Raw genomic sequence first — 17,425 nt, 5'->3', positions numbered from 1 at the left:
AGGTGAGAAGTATTGCATTTTATAAATATACCACAGTTAGTTTAATTACTCAATAAGTGAATGACGTTTAGATTTTTTCCAAATATCAGTTACCATATATAATGTGGCAATAAATATTTGTATAGAGGTTTTGGTGTGAGCATAATTTTTTATTTATCTTGGCTGAATGCCCAGGACTAGGTTGGATTGGCTCTATGGAAAGTATATGTGTAACTTCATAAGAAAATGCCAAACTGTTTTTCAAAATGATTGACCATTTTGTTCCCTCCAACAATATATGAGAATTTCAGTTGATTAGCATCCTTTTTAGCTTTGGTATTACATATATTTTTTCTGATCATCTGATAGGTATGCATCTGATTTTGGTTTGAATATTTATTTCTCTAATGATTAATCATTTAGTTTAGAACAAAGTATGTTTTCAAGTTCTTCCCATCTGTATATATTCTTTGTGAAGGTCAGACTATAGATAATTTGAATAATCCAAGGTTAAAAGCTATTTTCATATGTTTCCCTCAAGAAGTTGCATAGTTTTAGATTTTTTATTTGAACCAACAATTCATCTGAGTTTATGTGAGGTATGAATTGAGGTTTTTTTTTTTTCTGCATATGGATGTCCAATTTTTTCAGCACCAATTGTTGAAAAGGCTAGTCTTCCTCCAATATTGTTGACATTCAGTTAACCACATATTTGTGTGGGTCCACTTTTGGGTTTTTTTTCCTATCCCATGGACTTAATGTCTGTCTCTTTCCTAGCACCACAATATCTTGTTTACTGTAACTTTAAAGTAAGTCTTGAAATCAGTGTGCATTCTGAAATTTTACTCTATACATTTCAAGCCAAAGAATCATTTAAAAAAATCCAGGCACATTATAATCCTATTGCTAAGAAACTAGTGAAAAGAAAAAAAAAAAATCTAAAATACAGCCCCCAGAAAACACACATAATGTACAGAGGAATAGAGATATGTATGAATGACAGCCCACTTCCCATCAGAAACTATTAAATCCAGAAGCCCATAGGACAAAATCTTTTACAGGCTGGGAGAGGCTTTTTGTTTTTCAGATAAACAAGAGTTAAGAGAATTTGTCATCAGTAGACATATTACAGGGAATTATAAAATGTTTCTTTAGGAAGATAGAAGGTGATACTGAATAGAAATCTCGGCCTACGTAAGAGAAGGCTGACCACTCGAAATGGCAAATATTTGTGTGAATAGAAAATATATCTAATCATTTATTTAAGCCCTTTATAAAAATGTAATTGACTATTTAACTATACACACATACATATATATACACACACGTAGTATGTACCAGGCAATGTGGTTGGTATTCTCATTTTTATTCTTCTATTTGATCTCACAACAATTCTGTTAAGTCTTTTCCAGATGAGGAAACAGAGATGAGGACAGGTGTCACACAAATGGTAAGTGTAGAATCTTGATTCAAACTAAGACCTGTTGAATCCAAAGCCACTCTCTCCACCATGTTGCTGGAAACTTCTTCTGGCCTTTGGGCTACCCAGCTGCCTGAGCTGGGCCAACTCACTACCTTCCCCCTAACAGGGACAAACATCTGTTCCATTTCTGGAACCAGCCTCTAAAACAACACAGTGGTGTTTATCTAGATTCTACCCAGATGCACTGAGTTCATAATTCATTTCATGAGAGAAAGACTACAGTCAATTAACAACTTGGCTTGGAAGTTTAAGTTTGCCATACAGCTTTCTTTGTGTGTATGTGTGTGTGGGCAACTGGACACTTATAGTCAAAAACAACCTTCACCAAGATCTCATGCCTTATACAAATATTAGTTCACAATGGATCACAGAATTAAATATAAAATTATAAAAATTTAAGAAAAATAGGAGAAAATCTCTACAATGTGGGGCTAGGAAAAGATATTTTACATTTGACACCAAAAGCATTACTTAGAGAAATTGCTAAGTTGGACATCATCAAACATACACACATATATATTAAAGGCAAAATAGTGTCAACATTTTAAATAATAAAATACTTGGGAGATATGATAACATATTTTTACTGCAGTATTTTGATACAATGAGAACATATTTTACACCTTTTAACAGTAACCTCTTTTTATTGCAGTGTGATAAAAGGCCTTATAATTATCTATAATTGTTTTAATGAATTTTAACTAAATTCAATATGCATGTCATTACGTTTTTTAAAAATCTGCAATTTTTCTAGGCAGTTAATAAGCAAATGTCATTAAGTCATTAGAGGTTTGCGCATACTGAACCTAATAGAGCATCAATTTTAACCTAATAAACTATTTTGAAAACCAATACTGTATGTCTAAAAATACATGGAAAGTTATTCAAGACATATTTTCTAAGTATAGAAATACTCAGAAGCTGAATAATCAGCAAAGCATTATAAGTATTTAAAATCATGTGGTTGCATATGAATATCCATTCTGGGTTAACAAAGGCTTGAGAATAGAAAAAGTCAAAAGAACATCAAATACATCAAAGCTTGGATTATTTTATGAATATGAATATGTGATTCCCAGGTGTAATGTTTTTAGCATTTGAGTTCTGTATTTAATCTAGATGAGTCTTATTTGAAATCAGAATCAGCCTTTCAGAATACTAAATATCAAATCCCCATGTCTCAAGCATGTCAGTAAATTGCTTAGACAATACATATAATTGAATTTAATTTGATTACTAAGTCGACTTTAAATAATTCTAAGAAAAATAAAACGAAGAAAGATGAAAAAAAGACAAATATACATAAAGTTGAAGAAAATAATGAGTATCCTCCCTCTGTTTCCCATGCACTACCTCTGCATCGCTGCACTTGCGGCAGCACTGGTTCCTAGGCTTTGCACACTCTTTCACTTCCAAAGGCATGGAGTCACTAGAAATCTGGTTGATAAGAGAGGAATGGAAGGAACATTCAGGCAGAGAAAAGAGCGTGAGTGAAGTGTCAGAAATGAGAAAGCCCAGAGTTTCAAGAAGTCATGGATATTGGGCTTAACATGAATATAATGTGCAAGAAAGGCAATCCAAATCCTTTCTACTCTCATCATCTCTCACAAATAGGGCCTGCAGACAGTTCCCAGAGCACATCTAATTTCTATGACTACCCTTTTTTGTGGCAGAAATTATCTCTAATTCCTATACCACACTATTGAATAAACATTCACATAGAGATTTAATGTAAGCAGTTATTACATGCATCTGGGACTCGGACATAAAAACCTGGGTTACAAAGGTATAAACAGTATTTAAATTCAAAGGATTTTAATAAGATATTTTGGTTCCTATAAGATAGAGAAAAGTTTACAATTAACCCCTGTGCTTTACAACATAGTTAAGTGAGAGGCCAAGTCTGCAAGTGGTATTTGGAAGGACATGTAATGGTGTAGAAGAGTATGTAATCTTAAAGGACTAGTTATGACATGAGTCAAGAAGGAATCAAATGTGTTAACTGCTGATAGTTTAAGTAAGATTAGAGCTGAGAATAAGGCATTGGGTTCAGCAAGAGATCTTACTAAGATGGAATCAGTGGACCAATAGGCATGAAGATATGTCTGCAGAGTGATAAATAAAATAATTAGATATGAATACATGGAGAAAGTTAATTTAGACAATTGTCACAAGTTGTGTTTTTTAAGGAGGAGCAGAGATTTGGGAACAAAAGCGTGGTCTGAACATTTGGCACAGTCTCACCATGCTTTGTATCAAAATTAAAAAGATAAGGATGCTTATTATGTGCATTTACGAGAGTTTACAAAATTTAGTAAATAGTAAATTACAGATTTCAAAAATCTGCTTTATTTAGTTGATAGTCTGTGATGGTTTCCTCAGAGCTGTTATATACTATTATGTAAATACCTAATCACTGACACACTGCATTGCTACTCTAGCCTACGTAAAGATTCCAGTGGAGTCATCATGGATTATTGTGTAAATGCCTAATTGCAAGCATTTAAGGTGGTTATGATTTACTTGATAGTTTGTAATAGATTTTTCAAAGTAGGTATATAGCAGAACTATTCATGTCTTTTAGTGTTCAAGACCTAACTTAAAAAAGAGTATCTGATTCTATTTATGTATGTGTGTATAATACAGATCAACGTTATCATAGAAATATTTTGAGTTTTAAGGATGCAATATTTCATCAATTGAAACTTGATGCCCTTTTGAAGTCACACAGATGTGGAAATAATTGATTCTCCTAGCTACTAGCTAGTTTTAGGTTTTTAACCTCATTCTACATTGCTTACTTAAATTGGAAAATTTCCACCATGGAAATGTTCTTATTTCTTTGCTCCTTCTTGTGCATGCATCTTACTGCCTTCTGAGTAGAGAAGATCATGAATAAGTTCACTTACTTCTATAAATCTGCTTAAGTTGTTATGAAGAGCTTTCAAGATTAGGTCCCTCTGTACCATCCCACTATTATCATACTTGGTATATGTTCCAATAGATTAAACTATAATTTTTTTTCTAAAGTAACAAATTCCATGGTAAGATTTGTGCATCTATCTATGCACTATTTAATACAACAACAATTTCAGTGAAGACTACCTGGCTGCAAACTGAGGCAGCAGATAGCAGTATAAAATATCATGGCCAGGATAAAACTTGTTGACAAGGTCTGACAAAACTTGAAAGAGGTAAGAAATTCAGCAATGTAGACATCAGATATCATGAGGGTATTATTCCAGGAAGAAAAACTGGCATTTAGTGCAAAGGCCCTAAGGTAGAAGTATGCTGTATGCTCAACAAAGGCCAAGGAGGCCAGTGGGACTGAATTAGAGTAAGTAAGTGGAGGTGTATAGCAGGAGGTCAGCTCAGAGAAGTAAGGATGTAAAGTACACTTTGGGCACTTTTTTGGCTGTTCTGGCTTTTGCTCTGACAGAAGAGGGAAGACATTACAGAATTTGAGACCCAGGGTTCTGTGCTGTTAAGAGTAAAGTGTAGGGACAAAAAAGTGGAGATGGAAAAGACAGTTGTTAAACTTGATGAACCAAACAATGGTGATAAAGGACTGAGAAGTGGTATTCTATCAAATTGGATATAGAATGTGAGAGAAAAAAGAAGACATAAGGTCAATTTAAGATAATTGCCCTGAGCAGGGAATTGGTTAGATTTGTGATCAACAGACCAGGAAGGAAGACCCACCTTGGGGGAGGGAGATGGAAGATCAGTTCAGATTTGTACATGTTGAAGGTAAGATAACTGCTCAAAATTCATGTAGGAAATTATTTAAATGAAGCTGGAATTTAGAGGAGAGAGCTGAAGAAAGCTTGAAGATATGAGTTATAGACATAGAGATGGCATTTGAAGCCAGTGGACTAAATATAATAATCATCAAATTGAGGAAGAGTATATGTAGAAGTGTACAAAGTCTAGAGCCTTAGTTCTTGAACACTCCAATATTAGGATGGTGGGAGAAATAGAAATAGCCAGAAATGATGTCAAGAAATAACCATAGAGATAATAAAGATAATGAGGAGATGATTTTTTTCAAACTCAAAGAAAATATATAAAAATTAACTGTCAAATTCTGCAGACAGATCATACAAGATGAAAATTGAAGTGTGGACCGTTGGATTTAGCAATATGTAAGCCAGCACCTACCTCAACAAGAGTAATGGGAGTGAAAGCCTGATTGGACTGTGTTTTGGAGTGAATGGAAGGAGAGGAATTGAAAACAGCAAGAACAGACAATTTTTAGGAGAATTTGTTGTTGTTGACGCTAAGAACATAGAAGTTGGGTGGTAGCTAGTGGGGGAAAATGAGTCTACGTAAACATTTTGCTCACATGCTTGTTTTTAAATGTGCTGATAATAGCATATTTGTGCTCTCTAGCAGTTTCCCATTGCTCTGTTCAAATTGCTACAAATGCAGTGGCCTAAAAGAACATAAACTTACTCTCTAGTCAGACATTGAAATAAGTCTTACAGAATTAAAACCAAGGTGCTGTCAGGATTGGTCCTTTCTGAAGTCTCTAAGGGAGAATCCATTTGCTCGTTTTTTCCAGTTTTTAAGAGCAGTACCCCTTACATTCCTTGGCTCTTGGTCTTTTCTTCCATCTTCAAAACCTGTAGCCTATCATCGTCAAATGTCTCTCTGCTTTCATCACCACAGCTCCTTCTCTCCTTCTCATCTCTTGCCTTCCTCTTATAAGGACCCCTGGGATTACACTGGGCCCACCTGAATAATCCAGGATATTTCCTCATTTCAAGATCCTTAACTTGAGACTTGGAAACCATCTTGTAGATGCTTGAAATGCCAAAGAAATGTTCAAAATTTGTGTGACAATAAATAATAATCTGACACTTAGACTGAAAAAAAGGGAAAAAAAAAGATCTTTAACTTAATTACATCTACAAAATCTTTTGCCATCTAAGGTACGTATTCACAGTTTCTGGAGATTAAGACTTAGACATCTTGCATGGCCATTACTCAGCCTACCCCATACACTGATAAAAGTGATTCAGTAGGGAGGACAATTCTTGGTAAAGGAAAACAAAAAGAGAATCTGGGGGGCATGTCTGGAGTTGGCTAGAGGCTGTGGTATGTAGTACCCAAGTGAGATGTTTGGCATTAAATAGAAATTGAAATAGTTCATCTATAATAATAGGTGAGAAGGTAGCTTATATTCATATTGGTAGTGGTAGATAAATCGATATGGTGGAAATAAGTATATCTTCTTAGATTAGTAAGGCTTTATTGGTTACTAATCTGATTCTAACCTAGGTTGATGTGAACTGAACAATTTAGAGGCCATCTTACCAACACTTTTCAAACAGTTCCATTGACATGTTAAGAATAAACTGGTTGAGTATCAGGTAACAAATAACAGGCAAGATAAAAATTTAGGTAATGTGATGTGACACCAAGAAGTGTTGCTTGGTACCCCTGCCCATTACAGCACCTGTTTTCTGGGTTCCCTTAGCATTACCACTTTCTGTACACTTAATATTAAACAGTGAATTCATCCATAACAGTGCAGAGAAGGCATCTCATTCAGCTAATAGCATAGATGAAATACTCAATACATGAAACAAGTCAAACCTGTCCTATTAGGTATTTTGTTTTGTTTTGTTTGTTTAAGTAGTTACATGGGTTTCCTTTCCCTAACAGCATATGGATTTCTTTTTTGGAGAATTTTCTGCCCAATATTGCATGCAGTCTTGATGGAATAGGAAATGAAGTGGCTCTACCCTACCCTTTCAGAGGTCTAAAAGGATCTGGAGGCTACATTGGCCATAATGTCTTCTCATCATCCTGGTACAAGATGCAGTAGAGCAATAGAAAGAATGTAAATCCAAGCTCAGCCAAATTAACTAGTCTTATATCCTACATCTCCCTCCTCTGCCCCCAGGACAATGACTTTTTTAGCACAGAGATTGAAGAGCAGGTAAAAACAAAAATAAAACAAGGGAGTCAGGTAGTGCATGTTCTATTTTCCAATCTGTTTTCAAGTTAGAGAACTATCCAATAAATTCTATATGCTTCTTAATATATTTCCAATACATTATGTTTTAATTAAAATTAGAGTTTAATTTTCTTTTGCTTGAGACCAAAGGACCCTAACTCATAGACTAATTTCAAGGGACTTCAGTCCTAGAGAAGTAGGACATGTAATCAGACTATGTCTAAATGAACATCTCTATCAGTAAGGACTAGCAATCAGTCAAAATAGAATTTGAGCTGGACCCTGAGGCAACATAGAATTGAATTCCTTTGAGTAGAGGTGGGTGAATATTACAGGTGTGGAAAACAAGGGGCACACAGAGGGAATTCAGAATGGCAGCTTTGAGGACTAAAGAGAAAACACTAGGTAAAGCAGAGGGCTCCCTTTGAGAAGTTGCCAAACCAATAGAATAAAAACTTGTTTAGAGTTTCAAAGTTGGCATCTGAATACCAAGAAAGACCGTAGCCAAAAACATGTCTACCTATAAATCATTGGCTTGTTATAAACATAGGCAGTGATGCAGATCTTTAGGTTTGTAATAAAAAATAAAATTAGATATAAAATATATCCAAATACATCTAAATATATTGTCTCTGATGGTATTGTAGGTGTTTGTGTAGGAACAGGTTGTACATCAGAGAGGAAAAAGAGAAAGAGAGAGAGAGGGATTCTAATTCAAATCTCTTAGTTTTCACAAAAGAGAAACATCTCAAAGAAAAGGAAGAGTATGAAGAGGATATTGATCAACTAAAGAAACACATTATGTACTTTAATTATTTCTCTTATTCTAGAGTTTCATTAATCCTATAATGTAAATGCATTATTTAGTTTGTATTGATGAGGAAAACAAAACACAGAAAGATTAACTAACTTGCTAAAGTTCATGTAGCTGCTAAGTGGAATAGTCACTTTTTCCAAGGTCAAACATTGATTAAGATGCTTAATTAGATTCTCTTGTTGGAAATTATGAAGGACATTCACATTTAGTCCCATAACCTTGTGCCAAACCAGGACTCAGAAATAAGATTGTAATATGACTTTGTGTGTTGTCTAATCCCCTTTGCTTCAAGTGTTCCTCAGTGTAAAATATGGAGATAATTAAGGCTAATTTTGGAATATAAAATTTCTAGATCAATTAGTAAAATAATTAGGCATGAATTAAAAAGAAACAATTGTGTATGTTTCAGTAAAAATATCCCCTCAATATGTTCCAAATATCAGGTGCTGTTTTATCCACAGGTTAAGCAAAAACCCTGATTTCCTCTTGTTTCACTTAACCTGAGCTTATTTTACTATAGGCTTATGTGAGTTATTATTCACTGTGATGTTTAATTAATTTCAGACTCTTCTCCACTGATATTTCTTTATGGTGTCACTTGAAGGACACCATGAGATTTTGATTTTAATTAAGTCATGATTCTGTTGCAGTCTTAAACTTGGATATTCCCATTCAATTAATCTTGATCTTGTCCCCTAGACGAAATAAGTATATTATTTTTTAAAAGTTGCAAGTCTCACAGGATCTCCTGTGGGAATACTGTATATAGAAATCATGTTTATGATTAATTTCTTTTGCATTACATTGAATGTTTTTTCTTTCATTGGAATGCCTATGCCAAACTTCCATTCAGTGAAATAAAGAATATGACTGGCTTATTAAATGGAATTTTCATTCCTGAACAAAGGCTATGGATTTAATTAAATAAATCCAAGATTTTAAAAAAATTTGTGTATGTGATTATCAGTATTGGTGTTGATTATTTATGCTAGAATAGATGATAATTTGAAAACCAAAATGTTATAAATGTACTGTATTCTCCATTTGCTGATACATTACTAAAAGCCATTTAGAAAAAATAGCATACGTATATATATAGATCGACTAATTGCAAAATAACACTTCTTTCTGGACCTGTTTCTTTTAACTGCTTTTGTTAGGTGGGAGCCTGACAGGTAATAGCTGGCATCACTCATTCTGTTCAAGAATAGAAAGATAATCATATGAACCAGTGACACTGTTCCTCAGTGAATAACAAAGTAATTCATTGGGACTAAATTTATATGGACATATTTTTATAATTGTGTTGAATTTACTAGTTGGCAAATTGCATATGGATAGTAAGCATGTCTGTGCTGTTCACCTATATCTCCATGTGCTTAATACTCACCTTTGTATACATTAAATATGAATAAATATTTGTTTATAATTTATAGGAAATATTTTCAGAAGTGAATAAGTTGGCTTCTGGCAAATTCTGGCCGGGACTTAGCCTCTATAAATACAATGCTTGAAGAAATATATAAGACAACAGTTTTTAGTCATTGGACAAAGGCAGTGTAAGACTATGATCCCTGAAAGAAAGAAATCTTATGAACTAAAACCTACCTGCCTGCCTCTCTGCCTGGGAATATTTTCCAACTTCAGGGCAGAGAGCTGGAGTCCAAGAGAGCAAGATGGGTCCACTGACCAAAGGAGGCAGAGATCAGCATTCATGGCTGAGAAGTATGACATGGGAGAGAATGGTGGTAGTACAAAGAATTCAGTGCGAGTTGGGAGATGATCTGTATCATTTCTTCCCTAAAGGCTGGACTTAGTGTTTGTTAAGTCTTAGCAAAGAGTGGCTGCTATGAGACTGAGACAGAGAAATCCTAAATGTTGAGCATATCTAGAAGGAACTGGAATTCCAGGTCGGCTAGAGAACAGAGACCTTGTTAACACCCTTGGGATTCAGCTGGAACATGAAATCCATGTCTTAGGAGGAAGACCCACACCCTAGAGAAGGACTACTTTTAGACCTGCTCCAACAAAGCCCAAGCCAAGCCTTTACAAGATGTGTAAGCAAGATAGAATTTGGAACCTTTAGGATAACTCCAGGATCCAAAGTTTATACAGTTGTGGTATACAAGTAAAACTACTACATAGGCGTGAAACTAGAAACTATGTACAATAGTCTCAACCCAAAACAAAACAAAATCTTTTCTAATATGTTATCTGACCACAGTGTAAAGTAGAAATAGATATCAAAAAGGACCTGGACAACTAATTTTTAAAAGGATAATACATTATGGCCAAGTGGTTTATCCTATGAAAAAAGTTTGTTTCAATTGAAGCAGTAATATTTATCAGTTTATGACCATGGCATATTATTTTGTCATAACCTTAAAGTTGATTTTTCCAGATTAGTTTTGAGTTTGAACAAATTTTCACACTTTGGCTTAATTTTATAGACATTTTCATAATCTGAAAAATAATCATTTGTTAATTTTACTTGCATATTTTATTTCAGCTCATTTAAGGCTTTTATTTATGTTTCTAAATGGTGGCTTTTGACATACAGATGTTACTTTTTTTTAAATAGAATTGTGATGATCAATATCTAGTGTTTTGGATTATATTTTCTGTGCCCTGTTTAAGAAACTCTCTTCTGCCCAGATGTCATCAAGATCTTTTATGATAAATAAATTCAAAAATTTTGCTTTTCACAAAAAGTTTTTAATTTACTGACTGACTCATTGCTTTTCTAATGACTTGTAATGCCTTTTTATCATATACTATATTAGTTTCCTATTGCTTCTGTAACAAATTACCATATACTTAGTCACTTAGAACAGTACAATTTATTGTCTTATAGTTCTGGAGTTCAGGAGTCCAAAATAGGTCTCAGTGGGCTAAAAAGTCAGTATGTCAGCAGAGCTGTGTTCCTTCTGGAGACTCTGGGGAGAATCTATTTCCTTCTCTTTTCCAGGTTCTAGAGGCTGCCTGTATCCCTTGGCTTGTAGCCTCCTTCCAGCCAGCAGTTGTGTCCTTTGGGCCTCTGCTTCCATCATCACATCTCCTACTCTAACTCTTCTGTCTCCCTCTTTCACTTATAAGAACCCTTGTGGTTATATTGGGTGAACCCAGATAGTAGGGGACAATCTCCCCATCTCATGATCCTTAACTGCTTAAAATTTTCCTTTTATATATTTATTTTTATTTTTTATTATTTTTAATGTTACTGTTTTATGACTTTTTAATGGTTTTTATGTTTATACACTTTTTGCATAATTACAGTTTCAGTGTATATCTGTTGAGTATATTGAACACAAATATTTCAGACTTTTTCTTGGTGCTACCAAATAGCAATAATAAAACGGCTTTTTTTTTTTTTTAAAAGCGCTCTGCCTTTATTAAATTTAGATTCCAGGAGGCAGACAATGAGTAAAATAAGTAAGATAGTGCTACATATTTAGAGAAAATTTAATCTCAAAAGAAAAGCAGAGAGTTGAGAGTTGGGTTACAGTTTTGGATTGGGTAGCAACAAAATCCTCACATAGAAGGGGACATTTGAGTAAACACTTGAAGGAATTAAGAGAGATTCCATCCCCTAAGAGTAGAAGGAACAGCAAGGAGGCTAGTGTGGCTTGAGGGATGCAAGTAAAGGGAAGACAGACAGGAGATGAAACCTGGGAGACAGAGAGGTGGGACATATCATGTCGAACATTTTGAGCCAGTGCAAAGTTTTGGGGTTTTGTTGTTTGTGAACTAGAAAATTAATGAGAGGCTCTGAGCAATGGTGTTAAATGAATTTTAGCCAGTTTCCTTTACCTGTTATGGTGAGATAAGTTCAGAGCGGACACTGGTGGAAGTAGTAGCATGATTTAGTTTTTGTTTCTAAAACTGATATAGAAGATGGCAGTTGCTTAGAATGAATTGTACTAGTGAAGGTGATATGACATAATTTATAGTCATTTTTATACTGTTCCATTATCTTATGACATAATTTATGATCATTTTATATTGACATAATTTATAGTCATTTTTATATTGTTCCATTATCTTATGTTTTTGAGAATCACAGTGCTAAGTTTTGTATTCATTGCTCTTACTGATTCTGGCTCATATTGGTTTTTAAGTTTTTAATGTGAATTCATTTTTAAGAGAGATTTCTTTTCCATCAGGGAACAAAATGTGGCTCAGGTTGTGGATATGTCCTTTCACAGATTTTGTTGTTCTGTTTCATTTTATTTATTCAGCCAAATGCCTGAAAAATATCACTGTCAGGTTGAATTTTATGTTAATTTTTCCTTGGTATTTTTCTCCATCAAAATGGTTTGTAACTTAGACTTAAACCTCATACTTAGCGAAAAAAAAGTTTTTGTTTCTCTGTTTCTCACAACAGATTTTTATTTGTACATCCAGAATTTGAGCAGAGACAAATGTTGTGCCATCTCCCTGAACCAACAAGTAAACATCTGCCAATTCTCCTTTTCTCGAAGGTACAATATTTCAGAAGTCCCACTTCTGTGCCAAGGTCTTGATTTCCACTATCCATCACAGTCACAAGGTCTGATCTGTTTCCTTAGAGATTAAATTTAGATCCATCCCACTCTCCCCTCCCCTCTCCCACACTGACCAGTGGCCCTGCATTGTCAGCCCGTAAGCTCACAGATCTGTTGTTGTGTTCATTCTTCTTTTATGAAACCTAGGGATTTCTTTTTCTACAATCACTTTTTGGTAGGATCGCTTAAACAATTTTGATATGCTATATTTTTACTAGATTTTCCAATGTTTCTATGGAAGGGTTTTAAAATATGCTTATATTAGAGTGTCATTAGAGAGTACTTTAATTTTTTATACTTCTATTTTTGAATACAATATAACTACAGTAAAATTAATGTTGTTCCTGTTTGTATGCCTTGATCATTAAACACACATGTGCATATTGACATACATAAATTACTCCAGACAAACAGAATACCTGCATGAAGAATTCTGCATGGTAGCCAATAATAATCCTGACCTCAAAAAAGGACTCTAAGCCAATGGCACCAACCAAAGATCCTTGCAAAACAATGAGATAGAGAGAAAACTACTAAATTCTTATACTATGCACATATTCTTGTCCTTTATGATAAAAACAAAAATGAATGAATGAATATGTGTATACATTTTACTTGGTGCATTTATTTTAAAAAGGAATGTTTACGTAGAAGCAAGTTGCATGGCAGAAAGGTTTGGGGAGAGATACTCCTTCATATTATTAAGATAATTCAGCCGATGTTTTTATTGCCTTTGCCTAAAGCAAAGTAAGATGTAAATGCTGAAAAATGTTGTCAATAACAAAATGCTATCAGCAGAATCAGGTTTTGGAGAAAGGTAGATAAAAAGTGAGGTAAAGTCATTTGCACAAAATGAAACAAGTTAAATAATGCTCTAATCTGAAAACTCCTGAAATAATAACTCTGTGAAGACCAGAATGTTTGTTATGTCTCCACCCTATCACTAAGATGAGTGTCTGGATAACATTAGACATTCAATAAATATTTGATAATGAATGGATTCTTGTATTATTTAGAAGGCATAGGATTGTGGGTGTTAATCGTGTCTTGAAAGTTAAAAATAAATGCACTTTAAGTTGTCTTCTATACTCAGAAACTTATAACTATTAAAAAGTAAATGGCAGAGAATAAGGAATATAATATAATGTTCACAGTTACCAGCTTCTTTGTACCTACATATGGATACTTAATTTACATAGTAACACTCTTAACATTTACATTTTGGCCGAGGACAATTATAACAAATCAGTTCATATTTGAAAATAAATTATAGGAAAAAAGCATTAAATATTTACTTTCATTGAAATTTTCAGATGAAATGATGCTAAGCTAGAAATTTCAGGAAAACAATTCTTTAAGTCCATTCTCTCTCCCCTCTCAGCTTTTTCTTGAAAATCTACATGATCATAATAGCACATAAACTAAGATTCACAAACTATTGAATTGGTTTGAGAATTTTTAGTTCTGTCATTTATAGGAAGACTAGTGGGAACTCTGCCTTGCATATTTTAGAAGGTAAACTCTTATGCATAGTCCTTTTTTAGCTTATTAGGAAGTAGTATAAGGCATTGATCTAGTAGTGTCTGGGTGAATGTTTAACTGGCTTTCCAGAAATACCAAGCCCTCTTGTATGGTGTTTGCCTTTTTCCACATCGTAAATGTTCCCACAGTGTTCCCTTTCGAGACCAGTGTGTCATCCATGAACACGGAGTTGGAAAGAGTTGTGCTCAACAGGCTCTTGAAGCCTGTGTGAGCTGTCACCATCTCACCAATATTGCTCTAGACAAGTGGTCAGGAGCAGAGGCAGGAAGAATGCAAAGAGCAGTGCATGCAAATTTTTAAAAAGTGACTTTTCACTTACTACATCTGAGCTAAATGTCATTTCAAGGCAACAGACATAGATGAAATTTATTTTTCTACTATCAAAATAGTAGATCTTCATGAGAAGAATGTCTGACAGTCACTGAAAATTGTGAGTGAAGCTCTAGAAATTGCTTTACTCACTAGCAGGGTATGTGAAAGGGAAAATGCTGGAACCAAATGCATCGTGAACAGACATAAGAAATTTTCATCTTGTCTCTTATAAAAGTATCACATTTAGAGAAAACTCTTCAATAAATGGTAAGCAAACAAATAAATAGGACAAGGGATATGTGAAATTTACTAAACACAGAAAAAAATAAAAGAATACCTAAAAGAGAGTATGTCTGATTATGATTGGAAATATAAAAGAAAAAGATATTACTGGACCTCTTAGCAATGATTGTAACTCATAAATTCAATTAAAATTTATTTGGGGGGAGAGTATAGCTCATTGGTAGAGCGCATGCTTAGCATGCATGAGGACCAGGATTCAATCCCCAGTACGACCATTAAGCAAACAAACCTAATTACCTGCCCCCCAAATACACACATAAGTAAATAAATATAAATAAAGGATTGTTAATTAAAATTCAATTGTAGGAAATATTCCTGAAATAAAATAGATGTGCAATTAAAACAGATTAATTGAAAATATCATGGTCTTCACATTTCTGTTTTAAAACATAAAATAGTCAAAATTTTATTTAATATAATAAATATTTGTTATGGAAAGTTTTTAATAACACAGGTATAAAGAAAGATCATTTTTTAAAAATTTTACCACTCAAGAGAAAACTGCTATTGACATTTTGCCTCTGTATTTTCTGTTGTTTTCCATATAAGGGGCTTAAAAGGAGGGCTTTGTGATCATATAGAATTCAACTAGAAACACAGTCTACCACTTGTTACCTGTATAACTTTGTTTAGTTACTTAACTCTCCATGTCTCACTTCTACACAAAATAGAAATAATAATACCTACCTCATGGTAATAATAAAATATATAATAAAGCATGATTCAATATTCTTCTTATAATCCTTTTGAAATCTGTTCCTCATAATAGTGCATAATAGTAATCTGGTCAATGGTTAAAATTTTGAATTTTAATGAACACATTCCTTCATAAGGCTAAATGTTCTACTTTTAAAAAATCGTAACTGTTGAAAACACTTTCCTTATTCTAAGCCAAATTCATCTTTTGGGGGGATAACTTTCAATGGTTGTTCTTAGTGTGTTACTTAGAAGTAACAGGGTGGGTTCACTGTCCCTTTTGTGAGGTAACCATTCAAATATTTCAATGCTTTTATTAATGCTGATTAAGTGTGGTCTTTTTCAAGGTGAATAATCCCAATCTCTCAGTCATTTTTTTTTATGTCCTGTCTTCTAGACACTTCACCATCTTTTCATTTTTTCTCCAGACACATTCAAATTTTGTCAATGTGTTTCTTAAAATTTGTATCCAAAAAGTCAAACATAATATATCACATACTGTCTGACCATCAGAAAGATTGTCAAGACTGGTACTTCCTCAATAAGATTACTAAAATTCTCTTAATTTAACTTTAGAAAATGTCCACACAGTTTACCATTTCTGTCCCACTGAATTATAAATATTAGATGAGGAAGTTTACAGCTGGCTGTATGCAGGAGGGCAAGTTATTAACTGCTTATGCAGGAGAGAAGTATGGGACTTTGAATGGGAGCACAGATGGGCAGGTGAGTGAGGGTTGTTGAATTGTCATAAAAATGATCACAAGATGACAATAATTGCTTGCTAGCCTCCTAGACCTTATGAATCCTAATAGGAAAATTTAAAGACCATTGGGGATGATTGTACTTTGTCAGAACAATCAAAGCAATATTCCAGTTTTGAAAGTGCAAAAGAAAGGTGCATCTCATATGTACAGCCTCATTCACCTTGGTTCTTGGGGTCATCTGTGTAATCAACTCCTCTGGACTTCAAATATTCTTTCTCTGCTCTGCAAACATCACTTTCCTGTTTGTCAAACTCAGTTGGAACTGTGCAAATACATCCATCTTTATTCAATTCAGGAACTTTGTCAATGCCTGACTTCAAACATGGTGACCAGAATTGAACAAAAGATTCTGGATAATTTTATTAGCACAGAGTAAAGTGAAGTGCAACTGTTACTTTTCATATTTAGGAAAATTCACTTCTCTTAAGTTAGTCTTAGATTTTGTTCTGTTTTTAGAGTGTGTGATTCTCCTGAAATGCTCCATGTGTTTTTCAGCAAGATCCCATTTATTGCTACCCCTTGAACTGGGCTCTTATTAGTTTTTTGTATTATGTTTTGTCCATTCTCTTCCATTTTTTTCTTTTCTACCACAAAAACTCAATTTGAAAGCAAGAAGATATTTTGTGGTAAGAAAACAATAAAATAAGGACAAGTAAGTAGGAACATAGGCTGATGGGTTAGTTCATTTATTAAAGCATGTATTCATTAAGCAACTATTATGTATTTGGAATTGTGTTAGACATTGCAAATACAATGACGCACTGCCCATTTGTGGTTCCAGCCATCTTAGGGTTTATGAACTAGTGATTCTCAACAGTGATCGATTCAGTAAGATAATAGCAATGGTTTCCATGGAGATATATAGTTTAAATGAGACTAGAAAAGAAATATAGACTCAAAACAAATACTGTGGAAATAGAATTGATAAGACTCAGTAACACAGGGGGGAGGGTACAGCTCAAGTGTTAGAGCGCATGCTTAGCATGCACAAGGTCCTGGGTTCAATCCCCAGTACCT

The sequence above is a fragment of the Camelus dromedarius genome, chromosome 1, assembly GCF_036321535.1.
Source record: "Camelus dromedarius isolate mCamDro1 chromosome 1, mCamDro1.pat, whole genome shotgun sequence".
Classification (NCBI taxonomy): Eukaryota; Metazoa; Chordata; class Mammalia; order Artiodactyla; family Camelidae; genus Camelus; species Camelus dromedarius.
Note: the sequence above shows the minus strand (reverse complement) of the source record.